The 25,138-nt window shown below is 41.7% G+C and overlaps 1 protein-coding gene across 8 annotated transcripts in view; it reads right to left on the bottom strand.

Moving 5' to 3' along the window:
- GALNT13 (polypeptide N-acetylgalactosaminyltransferase 13) overlaps positions 1 to 15,050 on the bottom strand; it is a 431,005-nt gene extending 415,955 nt beyond the window's left edge. For 7 of the 8 annotated variants that reach the window (XR_013634409.1, XR_013634407.1, XR_013634408.1 and 4 more), the window contains exon 1: positions 14,716 to 15,050. The gene's annotated coding sequence lies outside the window, so the exon portion shown is untranslated. Of the gene's footprint in view, positions 1 to 2,772; positions 2,994 to 14,715 lie in introns of all 8 variants that reach the window. The other variant, XM_073305502.2, reaches the window with a different exon arrangement.
- Between the last annotated feature and the right edge of the window lie 10,088 nt (positions 15,051 to 25,138).

Here is a 25,138-nt window from a genome sequence, read left to right as displayed (position 1 = left end):
AGGCTGTTGTGGAATGCACTGAAGATGCAGAATGGCGAATATCACAATACTGCTTGGAGAAAGGGAACTCAACATAGACTCCGTTTATGCCAAGTTCTACATCAGCATTTAACTTGGACATTAGTGCATTGGTGACAATTCCCAATCAGACAACATGAAGCAAGAAAACTGCACAGAAAATATATGTATATTGGAGCCACGAAAGCATAAAAGGTGATCTCATAGGCTAAAATAAACAGTGTGAAAGTGAGAATTAAATTTTTTGTTTAGTGTATCTTTAAAGTGTGCTACAATGCATGTGACAGATGTCTTTCATACTGTATCAGTTTTGCTACCGAAGCACAAACCAAACCAAACCACCACTTCAGAAACCTTCCTAGGTCGTTTGGCATTAATAAGTAAACTTCGCAACCTTATCTTCTTAAATTGTGATGTTTTGAAAGTAGAATGTGTTTTATACAGACTTCTTATTCCAGAGTTAAGACATGTTTAAGTTACTGTGAAACCAATCCTCAATACATTTTAATAGTCTGCAAATATCCTAGGAATAGATCAGAAACAGCATAAGGCATCATTGGATTCCCACAAGTAGTTTATTAATTTATGAATAATTATCTGCACAAATTATGATGGAACTGACAGCCTATCAAGAGCTCAGAACAGAGCCTTTTCACATTTGATAAGACAACAAAATTAGAATTCGGTATTTCTAGCTAAAAATCAGTCATCATTTTGTGTCTTTTAAGCATTCTTTTTAGTTTTTTTCCTCTCTTGAGAGTCTTCTACTTGACATTTTAAAATGGACTTATTCTTCATTTAAAACTCACATCTGTGACTCTCAGATATTAGAGTGAGAAAAGACCTTTGCGTTCATCTAAGCAACTTACTTCCCAATGCAGGACTATTCATTACAGCATTTGCAGTGTTGTAGCCATGTTGGTCCCAAAATATTAGAGAGACAAGGTGGGTGAGATAATATCTTTTAAGCTTGTCTCTTTCACCAGCATAAGTTGGTCCAATAAAAGATATTACCTCACCTACCTTGTCTCTCTGTTACTTACAATATATTTTGTATTGTGATGTCCAAACCAAATTTTAGAGGCCCCAGTGACGAGGCTTACATCAATGCCTTTGGAAAATTATTCCACATTCTGATAGATCCCACAATCAGAACTTCTCCTTCCCTCCCCCAGTATTCATCCTAATCTAGCCTTAAAGCACTGGGGAGAGAAATACATTGACTAGTCAACACTACCAGCTGTGTTCCAAGCCTCAGAAGGGTGTATTGGCATCACTGGCCCCACAGTACTGGCAAACATTAGCTAAAATGCTATTTAAAAGGTGTAGTAAGTGATGCTGCCAGGCACATTTTCCTAAATGCCAAAAGGTGTACACAGGCACAGAGCCTCCCTCCATGGTGCTCAGACACTGTCAGGGTTCCCTCCCCACTCTGAACTCTAGGGTACAGATGCGGGGACCCGCATGAAAGACCCCCTATGCTTATTTCTAGCAGCTTAAGTTAAAAACTTCCCCAAGGCACAAATCCTTCCTCGTCCTTGGATGGGTATTGCTGCCACCACCAAGTGAGTTAGACAAAGATTCAGGAAAAGGACCACTTGGAGTTCCTGTTCGCTAAAATATCCCCCCAAGCCCATTCACCCCCTTTCCTGGGGAGGCTTGAGAATAATATACCAACCAAATAGGTAAACCAGATTCTTAAAAAACAGAACTTTATTATAAAAGAAAAAGTAAAAGAAGCACCTCTGTAAAATCAGGATGGAAGGTAACTTCACAGGGTAATCAGATTCAAAACACAGAGGATTCCCCTCTAGGCAAAACTTTAAAGTTACAAAAAAAAAAAAAAAACCACAGGGATAAACCTCCCTCATAGCACAGGGAAAATTCACAAGCTAAAAACAAAAGATAATCTAAGGCACCTTGCCCTTATTTACTTACTCTTTTTGCAATATTGAGACTCATTTTAGGATGATTTTAGGAGAAGTTTTCTGACCTGATGCTTCTCTGCTTCTCCAGAGAACACACAAACAAAGCCTCCCCCCCCCCCCCCCCAAGATTTGAAAGTATCTTCTTTCCCCATTGGTCCTTTTGGTCAGGTGCCAACCAGGTTATTTAAGCTTTTTAACCCCTTACAAGTAAGAAGGAATTCTAGGCTACCCTTAGCTGTATGGTTACGACAGAGGTCCTCTCCTGACTCCGAAGAGTCATAATTTATACCACAGAGAAGCAATACTTAGTTTTACTAAGTTAAAAGATTGTAACAGATGGGCTCAAAAATCACAAATTTAGGAGGTGTCTAAATCCAGGGGTTTGGCTCAGCCCATTACAAAAAGAAAGGCCATTTACAAAATTTGGATCCTAAAATAAAGGCATGTTTGGATATGGAGTTTTGCTCAGCCTCTACTCAAATACAGAACCTTTAGTCTTGGTCCACCTTGAGACTTCTAGCCTTCGTGAGAGGGCGAGCTATTTCACCAGCCAGGGAAAGGACACAAACTCCACACCCAAGTCCTTTTAAGGCCTTTTTTTCTTCAGGGCACAGTGTATTGTTTCTTATAAAGGACAAACAATGAAAAATAAAACAATTCAATAAAAAAAAAATACTAGTCAACCTCAAGAGGCTTTTTCATGGCTTTAACCAGACAGTCGGAAGCAGGATACATCCTTCCCCTGAACCCTGCCTCCTCTTCCTTTACCCTGCCAAGCCACGTGATAAAAAAGGTTAAGAGATTCTTGCCAAAGATGCCACTTTACCTTGTCACAGTCAATTAACAGTGTGCCTTGCAGAAGTGATGTCTTCCCTTTTTCCTCCAGATTACTGGTGCTGTCTCAATGTTCTGCAAAGGTGTATTAGAATAACATATACACACGCACAAAGTTGATTGCTTGACAGATTCAGGCCAGAACCCCATGTGCACTGCCCATCCAAACAGGGATAAAATGATGCAGTAGCAGCCAGCTATTCAGATAATGACCTACGGGAAAGCCAGGGGACAAATACTGAAGTGAGAATGTAGAGCAGACTTATCAACTGTGTACCAAAGGATTTCTCCCCTAACTTTTACAATTGTGTTACTTTATAGTATTCAATAGCACAGATGCTATAAAGTTCCACAATGTTGTGAAACTAGCCAACCTGCACACAACCCCAGCTGTGCCATCCCATTATTCTGCATGCACTATAACTAAAAACTAATAACCTGTAAGTAGATGTAGCAGTTTGTCTTCTTTTGTATGCACAAAATGCTTATTGGCATATTCCCTATGTAACAAAGTTTTTAAAAATTGAACCTGTAAGCTGAATTGATATAAAGGTCACAAGTGGCCTGTTGATGGGTTGGCAATAGCACTTCTTGCTGTTGCTACACTAGACTATATTGCATTCATTACCTACACTGTCCATCTTTTCTTTTATAGATTGTTTCTGAGAGTCACATTTTCATATTTTGAGACTGCGCACTTACTGTGACTGAAATCTGGTCAAAAGTCACCAAATTACACACTCATAAGATATTACAGCAACACTGAACAGCATATGTCAAATGCTCTTTTCATAATAAGCCCACTGATAAACAGAAAGTGACAAATGGTTGTATTCAGAGGTGAAAATATAGTTATTACAAATACAACATTTTTTGAAATAAATAGTTGGAGGGCTTGTGCCACCTGAACAGGGCAGGCTACGCAGAGCCTTATATATCAAGTAACTGTTTCCATGTGCAGCCAGGTTCCACCACCTCCAAGCTTCCATGACAGTATCCCATGGCTACTTCCTGTAAGACACACACCATCCTATTGGAGGCTCCGTGGCCTCTTGTAACCAGCTACATACGCCAGGAGGAACTCAATTCCTGCTGAAGCCAATCAGACAAGACCATGGACAAGAAACTGAGATACTCGATTGGTGGGCTGAAGGCATGTATAGGTGATATAGTATTGTTGACCAAACTAAACCAAAGCCCCATGTTACTCTGCAGCCTGACCAAAGGCAAAAGGGGGGTGGGGAGGGGAGAGAGAGAACCACTGCTTGCAAAGGTTTAGTTAGGTACAGTAAAAGCTGTTTTATCCAAGATGTTGGGGGAAATGGAGGGTGCCGGTAAATGAAAAATGCCAGTTAACAAAGAGGGAGGGAGTTTGGGTGCAGGGGGGCAGCAGGTTGGGGAGCAGGATGGGGATGTGGGGTGCCAGATCTGGGGAACACTCACCGTGGATGGCTCCCCGCAAGCGGCAACCTGTCCCAGCTTCTCCTAGGCGGAGGCGCAGCAGGCGGCTCTGCACCCTGCCCACAGACCCCGCCTCCCCCATTGGCCGTGGTTCCCAGCCAATGGCAGCTGCAGAGCTAGTGCTCAGGGAGCGGCGGGGACAGGGCATAGTGCCACCTGCCGCATCTCTGCCTAGGAGCAGCCGGGACAGGTTGCCGCTTGCAGGGAGCCATCCAAGGTGAGTAGCCCACAGATCCAGCAACCCGCACCCCCTCCTGCGCCCCAACCCACTGCTTCAAGCCCCCTCCTGCACCCAAACTACCTCCCAGAGCCTGCGCCCCCTCTGGCGCCCAAACCCCTGCCGGCCCTGTGCCAACTGGACTATAAACTAGAATTTAAATGAAGATCAGAAATGTAGGTTTATAGAGTTTTCCGGTTGGTGAAGGGCCAGATAAAACAGCTTTTACTGTACACTGCTAAACACTATAGGAACAGTTACCAAATAAAGAATGGACTTTATCAAGGTTTGTGGAGCTGACTCTTGTAAACAGAATATACTGGAGAAACAGCTTTCAGAAACAGAATTATTAACCAGAAAGATAAATTGTTATTTGCTATCTACCAGAAAATATATGCATCCCCATATCACTATTAATCACGTAATGTAAGTGTTCACTGTTGTAACTATAAGTGTGTTTAAAAGTGAGACATTATGTACCCAAAATAAGAAAGCAGTTAACAGTAAAGAAATATAATACATTACATTTAGAATACTTTATATTCATGCTAAATTGTATCATTCTAAAACTGAACTACAGTTAGATGCTGTAATTTTCGCAAGACTCTTCTATTCTCCTGCAGTATCACACAACAGGTCTTAAGAAATACATTCAGGCCACCAGCCTTAAGGTATGCTACTATACCTGGTGTGACAAAGTTCCTCCTCTGCCTTGATGGGTCCGGCACTTATTGGTGGATTTGCTTCCCTCAGAGATTCACGGTAGCCCTCAGTTTGGCCACTTTTGCTAGTTCAAACCTGCCGTTCACTCAGCTAACCTCATCACTGGCCAGCAAGGGGAAAAGGAAGGAGAACAATCCCCTCAGTCTCTGCTGATCCACCTAGTCTCTGCTGATCCTTCCCCTCTGGTGGGACCCACAGTCCAGGTCAACTCCTCTTATATCCAGTAGCGGGGAAGAGGGATGGCGGGAAACCCAGGCCCGCCCTCTACTCCAGGTTCCAGCCCAGGACCCCGTGGATCACAGCTGTCTACAGTGTTTCTTTAACAGCTGTGTGACAGCTACAACTTTCTGGGCTACTTCCCCATGGCTTCCTCCCAACACCTTCTTTATCCTCACCACAGGACCTTCTTCCTGATGCCAGATAGCGTTTGTACACCTCAGTCCTCCAGCCCTCTCAGGTCCTTGCACACCCTTTACTGACTGAAGTGAGGTCCTTTTTAAACCAGGTGCCCTGATTAGCCTGTGTCATAAATATAAAGGGAAGGGTAAACTCCTTTAAATCCCTCCCGGCCAGAGGAAAAACCCTTTCACCTGTAAAGGGTTAAGAAGCTAGGATAACCTCGCTGGCACCTGACCAAAATGACCAATGAGGAGACAAGACACTTTCAAAACTGGAGAGGTGGGGGAAGGAAACAAAGGTTCTCTCTATGTGTTGCTTTTGCTGGGACCAGAGCAGGAATGGAGGTTAGAACTCCTGTAAAGGGCTAATAAGCAATCTAATTAGATATGGGTTAGAGTCTGTTTTGTTTAAACAGCTGATAAAATAAGTTGTTCTGAACGGAATGTATATTCCTGTTTTTGTGTCTTTTTGTAACTTAAGGTTTTGCCTAGAGGGATTCTCTATGTTTTGAATCAGATTACCCTGTAAGGTATTTACCATCCTGATTTTACAGAGGTGATTCTTTTACTTTTTCATCAATTAAAATTCTTCTTTTAAGAACCCGATTGCTTTTTCCTTGTTCTTAAGATCCAAGGGTTTGGGTCTGTGTTCACCTATGCAAATTGGTGAGGATTTTTTTCAAGCCTTCCCCAGGAAATGGGGTGTAGGGTTTGGGAGGATTTGGGGCGGGTGGGAAGATGTTTCCAAGCGGGCTCTTTCCCAGTTATATATTTGTTAGACGCTTGGTGATGGCAGCAATAAAGTCCAAGGAAAAAAGGTAAAATAGTTTGTACCTTGGGGAAGTTTTAACCTAAGCTGGTAAAAATAAGCTTAGGGGGTTTTTCATGCAGGTCCCCACATCTGTACCCGAGAGTTCAGAGCGGGGAAGGAACCTTGACAGCCTGCATGTCTTTACTGGTTCTAGCAGCATCTTAATTGGATCCAGGCATCCTAATTAACCTACCTGCCTGCCTTAATTGGTTCCAGCAAGTTCCTGATTGTTCTGGAACAGCCCATTACATTACTTGGGGAAAAGGGACCTGCTTAATCTGGGGCTAATATCTGCCTTCTATCACTCTCCTGAAGCCATCTGGCCTGACCCTGTCACACTGGCTACTACAAATATGTCTTGCAGAAATATGGAGCTAAATACGAGAAAGTCCCTCAGGTACAAAAGGTGAGATGTGAAGTACTGTAAACTCAACATTAGGTATAGAAAAATTCCAGAGAAAAAGAACAAAAACAATTCTGTTGATGCTTAGCTAACATACTTATAGCTGGTGCAGGATGTTTCTAAAGTTTTGCTGACTTTTGGAATGCTATGGTCAAACCAAAATAGGAAGCTGTTTACTGCAGAGTCTGTGTCAGCCTAGAAAAAAAGGCTTCCCAAAACACAAAGACAATAGATAAGAATAATATATTAGGTCTGAAGCAATACAAAGAAATGGTGAAACCCTTATCGGTTTTAAACAATTTTAGTATACATAGAAATAAAGTGAACCTCAAATTTTGAGACAGCTGAACAACTGCACTGCTGCCTCCCAGACTGGTTGTCAAGATATTGGCCTTCCTTTCTGTATTACGCTATATTAATTTTTGACTAAATCTTTGATTAATCAAGGTGTATAAGCCTAGCTATTTGACTTCTCTTGTTACTGATTTAAACTGAAACCGTAACAGTATGGAAAACCTCAGCACTAGAAGATCATATAAACCTAATCCCAGCAATATAAAATTGATAATTTTATCTCAGAAAAGAAGAGTCAAAGACAACTCTCACTATTGGCTACTAACTTTAGACTGAAGATAAGACTTACCAACACTGAGGTCCCGATCCAGAAAGTTTCCTAGCTTCCATTGATTTCAATGGAATTTAGGAGCCTAAATACCTGTGTGAATCTGGCCCTTAGTTACTACAGAAGGACATCATCATATTCCTTACGCATGCAGGACACACCGAAAATGGTTGGAGCTACAGCAACACAATAAAAGCTTATTTTGGTTATTCTGTTTAATGAAGAGACCATTATTTTTCTTTTTTAAAAAAATAAAAATAGAAATAACCTAGGTTAAAGTTGCAGTGGGGAAGGTTTAGATTGGATATTAGGAAAAACTTTTTCACTAAGAGGGTGGTGAAACACTGGAATGCGTTACCTAGGGAGGTGGTAGAATCTCCTTCCTTAGAGGTTTTTAAGGTCAGGCTTGACAAAGCCCTGGCTGGGATGATTTAACTGGGAATTGGTCCTGCTTTGAGCAGGGGGTTGGACTAGATGACCTTCTGGGGTCCCTTCCAACCCTGATATTCTGTGATTCTATGAAACCCTGATATCATCAAAAACAATTTATAGTAGTAACTTCAGAATACGAAAATACAAGACTATTTTTAAACCAGATCTAAAATGCTGTTTTCCCACTGTGTTTATTGTAAATTCAAAACTGCATCATTCCAAAATTAGTATACCGGAATGTTACAGTGTATATTCTCTCTTTCCTGTTATTATCCTCAGTAATATTTCTCAAGCAATCATGCAGAAACAAAAGTCCTTTAAAAATATACAGCTCTCACAATATCGAACAGAAAATCTAATTCCTCGAGCTATTTTTCCTAGTGTTGTTCATTTAAGCAATTTGTAACACAATAATTAATTTAGGCTTTTCAAGAGGAAGAAATTTAGTTCTCCCATATTTTCAAGAAAAATATATTTGTCCCCTTTTATTCTACTGTCTCATAAGAGACTAGCACTTGAAAGTCTTACATTAATAGTCTTACAAGGTTTCTTATTCTTTATTTCTTATATCTAAGTGTTGTCCCTAATTTTGCTGCTTTGTTGCTAAATTTCTTTGTCAACATATTGAGAGGCATAATTTTCAATGTGTGTAGAGTTTACTTGTTTGTGGTTTGTTTGCATTGTGGTTCGTTTGTTTGTTATGGCTGGTTCACACAGAATACAGTATAGGATTTACTGCTACAAATAAAGTAACATAACCTAAAGCGGCAAAAGAATTTCCAACCTAAATCAAGTTATAAAACTTTCCCCTTCATTATTTATACTTTCTAGGAAGTACTTTGCCAGCACGCCAAGAAACTTAAACTGATATAGCAGAGACTCAAAAATTACATGGACGACACTCCAGATAGACATTCCAGTTATAGCATTGTCCTGCTTTCAATAAGCACTCCATATAAATTAGAAGACAAAGAACTCAGTAACTTTCTTCTGAGGGTGGAGTGCATGCATTAGCATACTTACCACAACCGCTTCAGTTTCCTTCTTTGTACCTTCAGAAGGCTATCCAAATTACAAGAGACCTGAAAACAGCGTTCTGTCTGATTTGGAAGAAGACTATACTAGAACAGTGGTTCTTAACTAGGAGCACGTGTATCCTAGAGGGTACGCAGTAGTCTTCCAGGGGGGACATCAACTCATCTAGATATTTGTCTAGTTTTACAACAGACTATATTAAAAGCATCAGCGAAGTCAGTACAAACTAAAATTTCAAACAATGACTTGTTTATACTGCTCTATATACTATACACTGAAATGTAAGTACAATATTTACATTCCAATTGATTTATTTTATAATTATATGGTAAAAATGAAACAGTAAGCATTTTTCTGTAATAGAGTACTGTGACACTTCTGTATTTTTATGTCTGATTTTGTAAGCAAGTAGTTTTTAAATGAGGTGACACTTGGGGTATGGAAGACAAATCAGACTCTTGAAAGGAGTACAGTAATCTGGAAGGTTGCAAAACACTGCTCAAGACAGGGGTTCTCACAACAAATTTTTGGTGGCCTCATAGTGCAGCCACCAACTCTTGCTGGTGGCCGCTCTGACAATTTTTTCCTAAAATACTTAATTAACTTTGGGGAAAACAAATAAATATGCATATATACATGTCCAAATCATTGTAATTTATTTATGTAGGGTTGGGGTTTTTTTTGGCAGACTCCATAAAAAAAATGTACAGTTGGTCTCTATGCTTTACTGGACCTAAACAGAATAGAAACACCAATAAGATGCTTTGAATGTTGTCTTTTTTTCTTGTTTCTTTGCTTTTTTTAAAGACTTGCTAGCTACTAAATCTTCTGTGAAAAGTGATATTAACATACAAACAAATATCACTTTTCACAGAAGACTCACTCAGTCAAGGCAAGCCTGGGGACAAATTAAGTCCTGAACAGGGAGGTGGGTATGGCAGCAGTGGGGGTTAGGGGGTGATGGGGCACTGGGGGGGCAGCAAAGGGCCAACAGTGATTGGGAGGGGTGAGCTCAGGACCAGAGCATGCCACCACATGGATGGGGAACTGAGCCCAAACCTCTGTGGCTGAAGCCTGCCACACAAAGGACGAAGCCTAACCTCCCTGCGCCTCAGGTGGAGAATTCACTGTCTGCCTGCTCCTCCAGCCTTTTTGTGTCTCCATGGGAAGAGAGGGGCAGGGCCCAAATCTGCTGGTGGCCCTGAGGGAGGGGCCACTGCTCTCCTCCCCCCGCCCCCCCAAATTCCCTCCCAGGAGGCTGTGGCTGCAAGAAAAGCCCCTGGTGGCAGCATGCACTATACCACTATCCCCTCCTTCTCCCCTGTGTGTTTGATATTGCTGAACTGTTTTTTCTCAAACTAATTTTAAGCAATTCACTCATGGACAGAGAAGAGATCTGGAAATTTTCAGCCCAAATGATCTGCGAAAAGTAGAAGCAACTAAAAAGGGTCTCTTTACAATGAAAACACTCAGGCAAACTTAACTATCCAACTATTAGATATGCCGCTGTAATGGTATATTACTCTATCAACTTCAGATGCACTCGCTCACAATTCCTCTAAGATTTGCGATCAACATAACTCTCACCTTTTGAATTTCTATTTTATTTGTTGCAATCAAGCTTCTCATGACTACCGAAACACCTTTCGGAACATACTCTTAGTGACATATTTGTATAGAAAGATGGGCTGATAGACCATATGTTTTTCAGTTAATCTTTAAAAAAAATTGCCACAATGAAGAAATCACTGAATAAACCTATGAATGTAGTCAGGGGACCCAAACTTAGGTCTGTCTTCATTCCTGGAAATAAGTCCTTGAAACAGCTTGGCTTAAAGTCCATTCTTTCTAACCACACACCCAACACTTTGACTCGCTCAGTAAAACATTCAAAGCTGTTTTTTATGACAAAAGAACCAAAATACTTGTAGTAATGACCCTGGTTAAAGCGCAGTCTCACACAGTGATGACTCATGACTTAAAACAGGGGTCTCAGTAAAACAGTTTTAACTCATTAGCATCAGAATGTTTGTATGGTACTACTCCTGTGCACAGGACACAGAGAAGACTTTTGGTTTATTAAGAGCTAAAATGAGGTTGTACTACTAACTGAGAATACAATGGAAAATAGAGATTTCATGGAAAATGTAATTGTTCTGCTTATCTCTTTGCTTAGAGTGCAACAGCCACCAAGCAGTTAAATGACCCTAATCTTTTCCTTTCCTGTGAAGTACTTAATTCTAATCATGCCTTACTCTCATTAATTATTGCTCATTTACTATTTTCAGCCATTCAGAAACACCCAAACAAATATTCTCATTCTCATTCTGCAACAAAGGTGGAATAATGGCAACTCCAGCTGTTGCTTCTGCCTCGACTACTCCAAACTGATTATAAAGTATTTTCTAACACATTTAAATTAATTTATATGCAGTTAACTTGAAATCAGGCTTAACCTGATCCATGGAAGAATAGCTGGCATGTGAACCTGAATTCTATATCTGAGCTTTACAACTGACTCATCACTTTATCATGTGATGAATCAAAAACCTAGATTTGAAAACACACAGGCCAGATTCTCTTTTGCCCTGTAGTTTGGGAATTTACGCTCATTCAAAGTGAGTGTAAAAGACTACTAAATCAGAATGCAAAAAGAAAAGGAGTACTTGTGGCACCTTAGAGATTAACCGATTTATTGGAGCATGAGCTTTCATGAGCTACAGCTCACTTCATCGGATGCATACTGTGGAAAATACAGAAGATGTTTTTATACACACAGACCATGAAAAAAATGGGTGTTTATCGCTACAAAACCAGCAGGAGAGTGGGGTGGGGGGAGAGAAAACTTTTTGTAGTGATAAACACCCACTGAGGTAGATATTACACCTTCAGCGGTAATATGGCAGATGATCAGCTCTTGCAAATGTCTTTCCATATACTATATTCCCAGCAACTCACTAAGGTAGTCTCTTATTGTCTACTATTTTGGCACAGGAGTATCTCACTTGCTTTACATTTTTAACATCTTTAGGACTGTGGATGCCAATAATATTTTGAGGGCAAGTTATACAAGTATCAGTTTACCACTACTGAAAACTTAAATAGCACTTGTGCAAATACATAGTCCAACTAAAAATAATTTAAACAGGATATTAATGTTCTGTCCAGTATTTGCTTCAACACAAAGGGTTTCAAAACGAGTTGAGCGTGGGCAGGATTATTTCCCAGGCAGAAAAAATGTCAGGCCCCAGATGACTAACAAAGGGAAAACTTAGTACAATGTACAAAAAGGGGACAAAGGAAGATACAGGGAAATTACAGAGCAGTCAGCCTAACTTCAATTTCTGGAAAGATACTGTTTAATAATTTGTTCAAATCAATTTCTAAACACCTAGAGGATAATAGGGCTAAGGAATAGCCAACATTGATTTGTCAAGAACAAATCATGCCAAACCATCCTAATTGCCTTCTTTGACAGAGTTACTGGCCTAGTTCATTGTGGGAAAACAGTAGTTGTGATATATCTTGATTTTAGTAATGCTTTGCAGTAAGGCATAATCCAACATGATCGTCTCATAAGAAAACTAGGGAAATGTCTAAATGAAACTACTATACAGTGGGTGTACAACGATTGAAAAATCGTATGCAAAGAGTAATTATCAATAGTTCATTGTCAAACTGGGAGGACTTATCTAATGGGGTCCCACAGGGGTCTTCCTGGGGAGCAGAGAGTATGCTTATAAAATTTGTGGATGATACCAAGTTGGAGAGGTTGCTGCAAGCATTTTGGAGGACAGGATTAGAATTCAAAATGACCTTCATAAACTGGATCAACAAGAGCTGATCATCATTGATCTTATCCTGATGTATTGTCAACAAGAGGAAATTCAATGACCACAAGCGCAAAGCTACACTTAGTAAGGAAAAAATCAAATGCACAACTATAAAATGGGGAATAACTGACTAGACAGTACTGCAGAAGAGGATCCAGGGATTATAGTGGATCACAAATTGAATGAGTCAACAATATGATACAGTTGTGAAAAAAGGCAAATATCTTTTTGGGGTATATTATCAGGAATGTCATATGTAAGCCCCGGAAAACAACTATTCGCTCTACTTGGCATTGGTGAGGCCTCAGCTGGAGTTCTGTGTCCAGTTTTGGGCTGCACCCTTTAAGAAAGATGTAGACAAACTGGAGAGAGTCCAGAATAGAGCACAAAAATTATGAAAGATTTAGAAAACTTGACCTAATAGGAAAGGGTAAGAGATCTGGGCATGTTTAGTCTTGAGAAAAGATAGCTGAGGGAGGACCTGATACTCTTCAAATATGTTAAGAGCTGTTAATAAGATGACAGTGATCAGTGTTCTCCATGTTCACTGAAGGCAGGGCAAGAAATAATTGACATAATCTGCAGCAAGATTGCATACTAGGAAAAGCCTTCTAACTACAAGGATAGTGAAGCATTGAAGTGAGATTGTGGAATCCCCATCATCGGAGGTTTTTAAGAATACGTTAGACAAACACCTATCAGGGACGGTCTAGGTATACTTGTTCTTGCCTCAGTATGTGAGGATGGACTAGATGACCTCTCAAGATCCCTCCCCTCAGCCCTATATTTAAATGATTTCTAGGATATCTGACATACAAGTTTGTTTCCTGACTGACTTCTAATCGCACTCTCACCCTTCTCTTTCCACACAGCAGGAAATCTGCCCAAGTTGTTAGAGTTTCAGCCCCATACTGTACAACTGCTGCATGGCAAACAGCAAAAAGGCAGACATGTCTTTACATTAAATATTTAAAAGACTGAAAGTTGAACACAGAAAAATAAAAGGTGACAGAAAGTAGGTATACAAGGGCAACAATCCACTTCTGAGTTTCTGCATCTTTTTTTGCCATGTATTTGTTTTGTTCAGCAAATAACTGCAATAATTATCATAATCGGAAGACTCAGGTCAGGGTCTCTCTGGAGTCTGAGATTCCTCCACAGCACCAGCATCTCAGTGAAGATACAAGCGAACAAGTCTCTCCTGAGCCCCCTCTTCCACCTACCCATCCTTCTCTATAGCCCACCAACTACTACAGCCAAGGAGCAGATTTCAGCGGCATGCAGAGACCTAAAACCCCAATCCCATCAGCAATACTTAGTGCATCAAGGAGCTAAGCAAGGAAGACGCCCCCTCTCTCTGCCAGGCAGCGGTAATCAATGTCCGCGAGGATAAAGATGCCTAATTCCACACCTCAATCCCCTTCTTAGGCTGCAACTCTCCCCGACCCACAACCCATCCCCTACAGTGGTGCTGAGCGTGGCTGGGAAGGAAGATGCCCCATCTGCTTGTCAGGCAGCGGCGCACCTCCCTGAGCAGTCGCGGGCAGACTTTCTCCGCCCGCTGCCAGACAGCGCAGCCCGCCGTGCACCGAGGAAAGAAGATGCCCTCTGCCATGTCCCGCCGGGCGGACGGGGACGCGCCGATCCAGCCCTCCAGGCAGCCTCGAAGCACCGCTCGGCGCTGCCACCTTCCTCCCCCGGCCAGGCAGCACAAACCCGTGAGAAAGTTGCTGCCGCCGCCGCCGCCGTAGCCGCTTCGCTTTTGAGGCTCCGCAAACCGCCCTGTAGCACCAGTTCAGCCTCCGCCAGGAGCGACGGCCCCGGCAGCTTCCTCGCGCAGCCCGGGGCGCCCAGCCGGACGGCAACCCCCGCAGAAAGTTGGGAGCACCCGCACCGCTCCAGAGCCGCCGGGGCAGCCCTCGACTCACCGCACCGCGGCTGCAGGGCGCCCTCCCGCAGCCGGCGGAGCGGGCGCGCCCCGCGCTGGCGCCAGGACTCACCTGGACTCCGCTCGGCGGGGAGCGAGGGTTTCACACGCCCCCCGGGGCCGAGCCCCGCTCCGGCCTCTCCTCATCCACCAGGGGCGTCTCCATCTCGCGGGCGGGCGGGCGGGCGCGCGAGTCAGGAGAGGTGAGGGGAGCGCGCCTGGCGCACTGTCACCTCTGCCTGAGCCACCGCGGCGGCGGCTCCGGCTCAGCCACGCCCCCGCCCCGCTGCGCCTATCGCAGCGGCCGGGGGCTGGCACCTTTACGTCACCAGCTCCCTCCCCTCGCGCGTGCCGGCGCTGCGAACGCCTCCAGTCCCTCCCTCGCTAGCTCGCCCCGACAGCGGCAGCCGTGGGGGTTGCACGGGGCTGGGGCCGCAACGTCACTAGCCCCACCTCCCCAAGGGCTATGCGGGCGGGCACCCAATCGGCTCCCGCGGCTGGCGGGAGCGGTGCGCACAAGTCCCGCGATACGTGGGCAGGTAGAGCCGCAGAGTGGCCGCGGTGGGGCTGTGTCTCCCGGAGAGGAGGACAGACTTCGGGCTGCTGCTCTGCTCGCTGGGGCCCCGCGCAGCTCCTGCAGCACGGCAGGGAGCTGCCCGAGCCCCCGCTGACGGCCCGGGGGAGAGTCTGTCACCCACCCGGCCAACGGCAAGAGCCGCTGCCTACCCGGGCTCTTGTCATCGCGTATCCGGGGCTTGGGGCGCTTCCCCGCACAGGCGCGGGTGTTGTGAGGCAGCGCCTGAGAGCCTCGCCCAGCTGCCCCCAGGGGGCTGCTGCGACTGCCCAGCGAGACGCCGACAAATCCCCCTCGTAACTTCGGGAAAAGTCCCCTCCGTCCCCTTGGCCGCCCGCGTACAGGCGTGTCTTGGAGTCGCTAAGCGGCGGGGTGAGCGCTCCTTGCAGCGCCAGGCTGATCCCCGCGGGAGGGGAACACGCCAGCCAGAGTCAGCCCTGGGCTACTCTTACATGAGGCTGGAGTCTACTGTATTTTCACTGAGTGCATCCCATGAAGTGAGCTGTAGGTCAGGAAAGCTGATGCTCAAATAAATTTGTTAGTCTCTAAGGTGCCACAAGTCCTCCTTTTCGTAAAATTCTGTAGACGCTCAAGCAAAAGACTTCCATATCAGTGTGGACACTGGGCAAAACGAGCGTACAAGCGATTAGGTTGCAGTAAGATACAGAGAAATACTGTTGTGTAAGTACTTGAATATAATTGTATATGCTGAGAGCATGCCCTCGCTTTGAATACTATGTCCATCTCAGAAATAGATGACAAAGAAAAGGCCCAGACAAGGGCAAGGAAAGTTATAAGGTGCCTGGAAGAGGAGAGACTTAAAAGAGAAGGTTTCAGAGTAACAGCCCTGTTAGTCTGTATTCGCAAAAAGAAAAGGAGTACTTGTGGCACCTTAGAGATTAACCAATTTATCTGAGCATAAGTTTTCGTGAGCTACAGCTCGCTTCATCGGATTCATACTGTAGAAAATACAGAAGATGGTTTTTATACACACAGACCATGAAAAAATGGGTGTTTATCACTACAAAAGGTTTTCTCTCCCCCCACCCCACTCTCCTGCTGGTAATAGCTTATCGAAAGTGATCACTCTCCTTACAATGTGTATGATAATCAAGGTGGGCTATTTCCAGCACAAATCCAGGGTTTAACAAGAATGTCTGAGGAACAGTGGGGGAGAAGGAATAAACAAGGGGAAATAGGTTACTTTTTATAATGAATCAACCATTCCCAGTCTCTATTCAAGCCTAAGTTAATTGTATCCAATTTGCAAATTAATTCCAATTCAGCAGTCTCTCCTTGGAGTCTGTTTTCAAAGTTTTTTTGTTGAAGGATAATCACTTTGAGATCAGAAATCGAGTGACCAGGGAGATTGAAGTGTTCTCTGACTGGTTTATGAATGTTATAATTCTTGACATCTGATTTGTGTCCATTTATTCTTTTACGTAGAGACTGTCCAGTTTGCCCAATGTACATGGCAGAGGGGCATTGCTGGCACATGATGGCATATATCACATTGGTAGATGTGCAAGTGAACGAGCCTCTGATAGTGTGGCTGATGTCTAGCTTAGAGAAAAGATGAAGAGGAGGTGATATTTCCAACATATGTAAAATAACTGATAATATAGCAAAGGCCAGGTGGGTGCTCCTATGATCCCTCTTTGTGAAACAGAAATAAAAAGAGACACAGTGAAATTATATGGTAGCATGTAAAACAAATAAATTAACCTGTAGAATTCACCTCCACAATATATTATTGAAACAAATTGCTTGGTAGGATTTATAAAAAAGTACTCCATCATTTGCAGTCACAGTCAAGCTAAGACTTAAAAAAATAAGACACGTAAAGGACATTCTGCAGGACATGAACTTCCTGTTGCTTCGTGCTTGGAAGCATGTTACTGCCCTATTATCCATTGAGTGGGATTCATTCTGTGATGTTGCGCTCCATATGTTTTACGGAAATATGCTAATGTGTGAATATAATGAAACTAGAATATACTTCATGCAAAAGGTCTCTTGTCAGGTATCATTACAAAACTTACAATGTACTGAGTGTGTTCATCCTATTTGTATGTATCATTCTTGTATCTAAAGCTAGAAATATGAAGTAATATTCTGAAGTCCTATTGGAATTATGCAAAGTGTGGGCCATTAATGGTGGCTTGGAACCTTGATGGCTCCCATTGACTAGGACAATTGGTTGTAAATGGCTCTGTTTATGTGCAAGCCTTCTTGTGAGTCAGACCAGGAAGAATGGAGGCTTGGGGTCTCACAGGATATGTGACCATGTCACCTGGTACTGGAATCCATCTTAAACCTAGTGCTTTCCATTTAGAAAGAGGGGTGGGGACCCAGAGCGACAAAAGATTCCTGCCTTCTGCCAAAGATATAAAAGGGGGTGGAACAAAACAAAGGACTGCCAGTCATGAGAAATCCCCTAGTTACCTCCTGAGCTGGAACTAACAAGAACTGTAGCAGGGAAAGGATTGGGCCCAGACTAAGAAGAAGTCTAGTCTGTGAAAGAAGCTTATTGGAACATTCTCTGAGGGTGAGATTTACCTCTATTCAGTTTCTTAAATGTATTAGGCTTAGACTTCTGTTTTGTTTTATTTTGCTTGGTAACTTACTTTGTTCTGTCTGTTATTACTTAAAACCACTAAATCCCACTTTTTATAATTAATAAAATCACTTTTGTTTATTAATTAACTCAGAGTAAGTGATTAAGACCTGGGGGAGCAAACAGCTGTGCATATCTCTCTATCAGTCTTATAGAGGGCAGACGGTTTGAGTTTACCCTGTATAAGCTTTATACAGAGTAAAAACGGATTTATTTGGGATTTGGATCCCATTGGTAACTGGGTGCTGGAGATAAGTGACGTGTTGAGAGCAGTTTTCGGTTAAAGTCTGCAGCTTTGGGGGCATGCACCAGACTGTGTCTGTGTTGCAACAAACTACAGTGTCTGGCTCAACAAGGCAAGGTTCTGAAGTCCCAAGCCATCAGGGAAAATGGGCTCACAGCTAATTTCAGCACATCAGGTGACAGTCCCAAGGGGGTCTCTGTGACTGAACCCGTCACACACAGCTTTCTCTTAAGTATCTTGTACTAGCCTATTTTAGAGATAGAATAACAGAAAACTGGGTGAATGGTGATAAAATGACTCATGAATAATTTAGGAGCAGCATGGCATAAAAAAATGCTATTATGTCATTAACACGAACTAACCCTTTATACATCTAGCTAAATAATAAACAAAGGTTATTCGCAAAATTTAGGGCTCTCAAAGCAATTAAAAAAGTTAATCGTGATTAATTCCGCTGTTAATAGATTACCATTTATTTAAATATTTTTGGATGTTTTCTACTGTTTCAAATGTATTGATTTCAATTACAACACAGGCTACAAAGTGTACAGAGATGTTTATATTTTTATTACAAATATTTGCACTGTAAAAAACAAAATAAAGTATTTTTCAGTTTACCTAATACAAATACTGTAGAGCAATCTCTTTATCATGAAAGTTGAACTTACAAATGTAGAATTATGTACAAAAACCCCTGCATTCAAAAATAAAATAATGTAAAACTTTAGAGCCTACAAGTCCAATCAGTCCTTGCTCAATCAAACAAGTTTATTTACATTTGCAGAAGGTAATGTTGCCTGCTTCTTGTTTACAATGTCACCTGAAAGTGAGAACAGGCGTTTGCATCACACTGTTGTAGCTGGCATCGCAAGATGTGCTGAAGATTCATATTGCCCTTGATGTTTCAACCAACATTCAGGAGGACATGCGTCCATGCTGATGACGAGTTCTGCTCGAAAACCAACCAAAGCAGTGTGGACCAACGATGTTCATTTTGATTATCTGAGTCAGATGCCACCAGCAAAAGGTTGATTTTTTTGGTGGTTTGGGTTCTGTAGTTTTCACATCAGAGTGTTGCTCTTTTAAGACTTCTGAAAGCATGGTCCACACCTCATCCCTCTCAGATTTTGGAAGATTCTTAAATCTTGGGTCGAGTGCTGTAGCTGTTGTTAGAAATTTCACATCTGATCTTCTTTGCATTTTGTCAAATTTGTAGTAAAAATGTTCTTAAAACAAACATGTGCTGGGTCACCATCTGAGACTGCTATAACATGAAATATATGGCAGAATGCAGGTAAAACAGAATAGGAGACATACAGTTCTCCTCCTCCAAGGAGTTCAGTCACATTTAATTAATGGATTTAATGAGCATCATCAGCATAGAACAATGGCTGAAGCACGAAGAGGCATATGAATCTTTAGCACATCTGGCACGTAAATACCTTGCGTCACCAGCTACAACAATGCCATGTGAACACCTGTTCTCACTTTCAGGTGACATTGTAATATAGAAGTGGGCAGCATTATCGCCCATAAATGTAACCAAACTTGTTTCTCTTAGCGACTGGCTGAACAAGAAGTAGGCTTGTAGGCTCCAAAGTTTTAGATTGTTTTGTTTTTGAGTGCAGTTATGTAAAAAAAAAAACTACATTTGTAAGTTGCACTTTCATGATAAAGAGATTGCACTACAGTACTTGTATGAGGGGAATTGAAAAATACTATTTATTCTTTTTACAGTGCAAATATTTGTAATCAAAAATATAAAATGAGCACTGTACACTTTGTATTCTGTGTTGTAATTGAAATAGATATATTTGAAAATGTAGAAAAACATCCAAGATATATAATAAATTTAAAGTGGTATTCCATTGTTTAACAGTGTGATTAATTGTGATTAATTAAATTTCATTTTTCACAGCAGACTTACTATCGCCCTATTGACAGGTTTCAAGTGAGCTGCAGCTCATGAAAGCTTATGCTCAAATAAATTTGTTTGTCTCTAAGGTGACACAAGTACTCCTTTTCTTATTGCCCTATTGCTGTTGGTGGCAGGCAGTGCCTTCAGAGCTGTGGTGGCCAGAGAACGGCAGCTCCTGACTGTCCCATGCCACCCTTACTTCTGTTTGACTTGTATGCCGGGAAGGGTGGCTATGAGGAGGGCTAAGGTAAATTTGGGGGTGGCTATAGCCTGCACGACCTCCTAGCACTGCCCATCTGACTGTTAAATTATATGTTACTTTTTTTGCCTCGGTATTCTGACTGGTGTGCAGTTCATTTCAGCTGTTGAACAATCAAGCTCTCTAATATTGTCTAAGTCCCACCTTTTTAGTCTCAAGATAACAAACCTGCATGCACAATACTACAATTCCCGGAGTCCAATTTCCTTAAAGTGGTGATAATATATATTTTGTTTAGGAACAATGCTCGCTTCATTATACATTTGCAATACTTTTTGAAGTAAATACACTACGTTGCAACAGAAAGGTGTGTGTAATTTTCTAAAATGCTAGATTTAAATTACATATTTTATAGCAGTTTCTCTTTTGTGCATGTACTCATGACCCCCACATAATAACTTTCTGATCCCCTAAGGGGTTGCAGTCCCCAGTTTGAGACCACTGATCTAATCCAACCAATTGGCCCAGGTTACAGGGATGGCAGTGGTTTTTTACCAGGTAAGATCATGGTTAGCTAGTTAGTCTAAGTTTTTAAGACATTTTCTATTTAAAAATTGTTCAAATCACACCACATTACACTTAGTTTTAGTTTGTTAGTTACATATTCAAATTGTGGTTACATAAAGCAGAAGATTTGTAGGGTTATACAAATAAAAAGTAAAGCTGTAGTGAGTATAATGTAATTATAATACTGAACATAGGAACATCTGTATATGTTTTTTTGGTATTTTCTCAAGGAAGTTATACAGACATGACTTCATTTTTCGATATTATATAAATAAGTCAAAATTCAGTTATATGAAAATGACAATAATAGAGAGTTGTAGATGAAGCATTAAGCAATAAGAAGCATGCAGAGATGCAGACTACCAGTCTATGTGGGCATGCTGCATTCTGTAGTAGAAAACCAACTTTGATATATACTGAGCCTATTTCTCAGTTTTGAATGGATATATCCAAAGTTGGAAAAAATTAATTCTGTGCTTGCTGAACTTTCTAGAAACTTTTTATGCAATTATTTTTCCTAGTTTCCCAATGTAAACTGGTATAAGCCAGTATTTGCTAGCGCTCTCTCCTAAACGAGTTTTCCCTGGAAATTGCCAACCCTGCCAGATAAGTGCTTTTCGCACTCCTGTGTACTTGCCAGGTGAACATATAGACACAATCTGACAAGAGCATTTACTTCCTTATCTGAGGATTCATTATATCCCAGCAGAGCAGTGGTTACATATAGACAAATGTTATGACATTTTTTAATCTCTTCTTGTATCATCGCACTTAAACATATGAAATACTTCTCTCTCGTGATTAAGAAAATTTCAATGTGATTCAGTGATACATTTCAGTAAAATCTCACTTTTTTTTTTTAAACCTCCCTCATTCAAATTGATAGCCTTGGCTTCATAGCTTAATAGCCATATAGGGATCTCCCGTAGAGAAAGTGTATCTGACTTTCCTCTGGGGGTTAGGGAAAATAATCTTTACTGTACCTTTTAACTAGAGAAACAACTGTCTTTGATTATATCTTCACAAACAAAGAAACCCCATTGAAATCCTGTCCAAAACTTCTATTTACCTGTAGTGTAAAATAAATATTACTAAGAGAGTAAAACCAAAAATTATGCTAGAATTTTGTAAATACAAAATGCATTTTCACTTGTATAACTGACAAGTACAGTTGTTAAAAGAAGTGAGTTTTCTCCAATAAAGGGCTCACATCTTGCTGACATTCATTACAAGTTTATTACTTCAATACTCTTCTCAACGAAGCTGTTTTTGACTTTATGGGAGTGTCTAAAGTACAGTTTTTCATTACCTGTGACTCGTCATTCATTTTAGAGTAGGAGTGATTTTCATTTAGAGTAGCTCTTAAAAACAGGAAGGACATAAAATACATGGCCCAATTAAGCTAAGAAAAGTCATTTAGTTTGGGGAGGGTGAGACAAAGATTTACTTATGATTTTCCCACATCATCAGTCTACCTACTCAGACTGGAGAGAAGGTGAATTAGTAGTTCTCAATTTACTATAGAATAGCCAATCGCTTCATGGATGATCCAGGGACTTGTCATAGGATGTGGAACTTTTTAACTTCTGTTTTACCAGTGTGAATTTGGCTACATGAGTAGTGACCAAAAGTCATTATTATTGGACAACTGCATTCAGTCACTCATGTGAAATGATTTGCTGATCTCATGTATGCTGCAGTCAAATTCTGAAGGACACTCATTACTCCTGCATAGAGATACTTCATGCTGGGCTCACTGATCCTGAGAAGGATCAGGCTGACATGGCAGGGGGCACTGAGCAGTACAGCAGCCACCTACTGATCTGGACCTTCACAGCCCTACATTGGGGGCGGGGGGGAGTTCATGCAAATGAACTGGTCCCAATGCCCTGACAGGTTGTCCATAGATCTTGTCCCTGTCTTCCGCAGGCAATGACAAAGGGGGTTATTATATGCATCTCTAAGGGCAAGAGAGGTGTGTCCGTGCTGAAGTTCAATCAGACACTTCCTCTGAAAGTGGCACTTATGGGGTGGGTATGGGATGCTTTGCTACCCGCTCCACTTCCCATGCCCTGGAAGAATAAGGTTTCCTGTAGTCTTCATGGATAACAGCTTCACTATGGAGTTCTTGCAGTCTTCAATGTCTTGGGGCAGGGAGGATGTTACCTTTCCCCATCTCCCTTTAACAATGAACTGGGTAGACCCAACTCTTCATCTTTGGATGTGGATTGTCTCCCTGTCCAGCTGCTGCTGCAGTATGTATTTATATTTTGAAACATTATAAAGAATATTTTTTTAAAACACTATCCTGGATTTTAGGACCTTTAGAATAGATTATAGAAATGATCACCTAAAACTCCTAACCCAGAAAATACCCAACCAAAGATTATATCTTTTCCAACACCTTCTTTTTATGTGGCATCTCTATTACTGGGGATTTGCAATCATGGTAGTCCATTCTGTATAATCCTCTGTTAATCTCATTGTGGATTAATAGTCCTTTTGATCCTCCCAAGATACCATATCATCCATCCAAGATCTTTTTTTTTTCTACCCTCTGCTCTTCTGCCATCAACTTTCCTTTCTGGTGCCCGTAAACATACATCACCCACTGAATCTCTTAAAATGTGCCCTGGAAATCAAATCTCATTTTACAAGATCGCTGACTAGTGTTTGCTGAGTTCCAATAATTTCCAAAACTTTTTCATTGGTTAGAGTATCTATCCATGATATTTTCAGAATTCTTCTATAACACCATAATAAATTTGAATGATCAGGGTTGATGATGATGATAATCTCACACCCTCACAAATTTCAGCCCTTATTGTTTCCCTTCCTCCCCAAAAGCCTTGGTCCACAGATGGGCCTTGCAACATGCACTGAAGGGGTGTAGATTTGGTCTCTTTTGGAATGAGATGTGGGGGAAGTAGGTTCCATGGTCACCTCAGGGGAGACACTCAGTTAATAACCTACTTTTTTATACTGAAGAGGCTCCAGCTCAGGTGCTGTTACGGAGTACAGCTGTGGCACTGGCATGGGGAACAAGGCGGGTTCTAAGTAGGCATGTCCCAAGCTATTTAGGTCTTTGTAGGCTAAAAAACAACACTTGAACTCAATCCAGAAACAGACAGCAATGTGAATAGTGGAGCACTGATGCGAGGTGCTCCCAGGGGGAGACACGGATCAACAAACAGACTGCCCAGTTCTGCATTAACTTCAGATGTCAGTTGATGTAAGCTGTCACACCAAGTAGAACACATAGCAGTTGTCTAGATTTTTAGGTGAAAAGGGTATGGAAAAGAGTAACAAGATCTCTAGCCACAAGAAATAGTCACAATCTCCTGACTTGAAGAAAAAATAATCTTCCTAGACATTATTGATACATCATCTAGCAAACTTTAAACAAAGTCAAATGGTGAGCATACATCTTCAATAAGAGGTTCAGCCATAATACTTGACAGATCTTCTGAATGCTCCTCCTAAACTACCAGCATCATCTCAGTCTTATCCCAAGTGACTGTTGCCAGTTAGCCCCAGTCCTAAACAGACATTAGCCAAGGCATTCACCAGTATTTTCTGGGTTGGATGAAATAATGAGTTTGAGAAAGCAGGGTCACACCAATATACTGAAAGCACCAGAGCCCATGCCTCCTCACTGGACTTTCCAATGGCCCCATCTACTGACTGAGCAGGACAAGAGACAAAATGGAAGCCTGTGGAACCGCAAATGACTTTAGGGATGATGAGCAATTGCTCAACACAAAACATCCCCATATGTATATGGTAGTGACAGAGCGAAGTCTCAGATTCTACCTCTAAGAACGTGGCTTGGCATCTACAAAGTAGGACTATAACTGCTCCTGAAGGGGGCTTTCTTCCTCAGGATTGTGCTAGTACTTTCAGCAAGAAACATAACTAGGCCACAGGGCTGGGCTGCAGCTGGCGTGCATGTCCACTCATCGCTTGGGGCAGGATTTCATCTTGTAAGCAGACAATCATTTTTGTAATAAATGCAGCCAAATTCCCTTACTCACAATACTTGCTTTTGATGCTCATGTTATAGCAGGTAATGTTTCTGACTAGTGGAGACTTAATTCAAAACAAAGATCTGTCACCATGCAGAATCCCCATAACAAGTTAGATCAGATAACTCCCATTATTTCTCAGGCTTGTTTAGGGTAAGACATATTTGATAGATAAAATTATTATTTTAGAAAAATGAAATTTTTCTTTGACTCCTGTATCCATCTCTGTCAATAAGATTTATGTTTTGGCTACTAAAACTTCCTTTTTTAGATCCCAAACCTCTGTCAGCACCATCATAGCAACCTCTTTTTTCCTGCCTCTACCCTTCTAATGTATTTCTCTGTGAATGGT

This window comes from Lepidochelys kempii, chromosome 11 (assembly GCF_965140285.1).
Source record: "Lepidochelys kempii isolate rLepKem1 chromosome 11, rLepKem1.hap1, whole genome shotgun sequence".
NCBI classification, from domain to species: Eukaryota; Metazoa; Chordata; order Testudines; family Cheloniidae; genus Lepidochelys; species Lepidochelys kempii.
Note: the sequence above shows the minus strand (reverse complement) of the source record. Positions and strands in the feature narration are given on the sequence as shown.